The following is a 725-nucleotide window of genomic DNA, read 5'->3' on the forward strand; positions in this document are numbered from 1 at the left end:
ACTAAGGAATTCATGATATACTCCTCAATAGTAGAAAGTAGTCTAGTAGATAATGGTATACTTCTCAATAGTAGAAGCTCTTTGGAAGGCAGGTATGGGTACTTAGGCATGTATTAGTTACTTAATGAATTAAGCAGGTGGATAATTATGAAAATTAGAGGTGTCAGTGCAAAGATCTAATTTCTCTTAGAGGCTAGATTATTTCTAAGAAATTGGTATATAAATCTGATTTTCCTTAGACTGAGGACTCCTACTAAATATATGTTGATAGCTGGCAGAATTTCCCAGGAAATATTAGTTTCTCAAGTCTGATGACTTCTGTTTTTCTTAGCATTTTTCTGTTCTTTTGAATCCGCTGCCCTAGTCACTCCTGGTTCATAATTACCCACAGTCCCTGTGACCTGCCATCTCCCCATTCTCAGACACTCATGTCTTTGAAAAAAGAGAAATAGACCAATGATGCGAATTGCAGGCGTATGAGTATTGGATGATGAATAATACGTGTCTGGAACTCTGAGGTTCAACACACACACACACACACACACACACACACACAGAGAAAGAAAAGAAAAAGAGAAATAGAGAGGCAGAGATGGAAATTCAATTCTGAATAAGCTTCACTTTTTCTGCATATAGAGGATGTTAAAAAAAATTTTAACTGAATGAATTAATTTTCAAAAGGGTGGCATGGATTGCTGCTGTTGGGACATTTTACTTGTATATCA

General features: G+C 36.1%; 1 non-coding gene across 1 annotated transcript; it reads left to right on the top strand.

Moving 5' to 3' along the window:
- The first annotated feature begins 449 nt into the window (after nt 1-449).
- LOC111722966 lies at nt 450-524 on the top strand. The gene has a single exon (XR_002771589.1). It is a non-coding gene; the product is annotated as a small nucleolar RNA SNORD113/SNORD114 family (small nucleolar RNA).
- Nucleotides 525-725: the final 201 nt, after the last annotated feature.

Source organism: Otolemur garnettii, unplaced genomic scaffold, assembly GCF_000181295.1.
Source record: "Otolemur garnettii isolate 467f Iridium unplaced genomic scaffold, OtoGar3 scaffold06975, whole genome shotgun sequence".
In the NCBI taxonomy this organism is placed as follows: domain Eukaryota; kingdom Metazoa; phylum Chordata; class Mammalia; order Primates; family Galagidae; genus Otolemur; species Otolemur garnettii.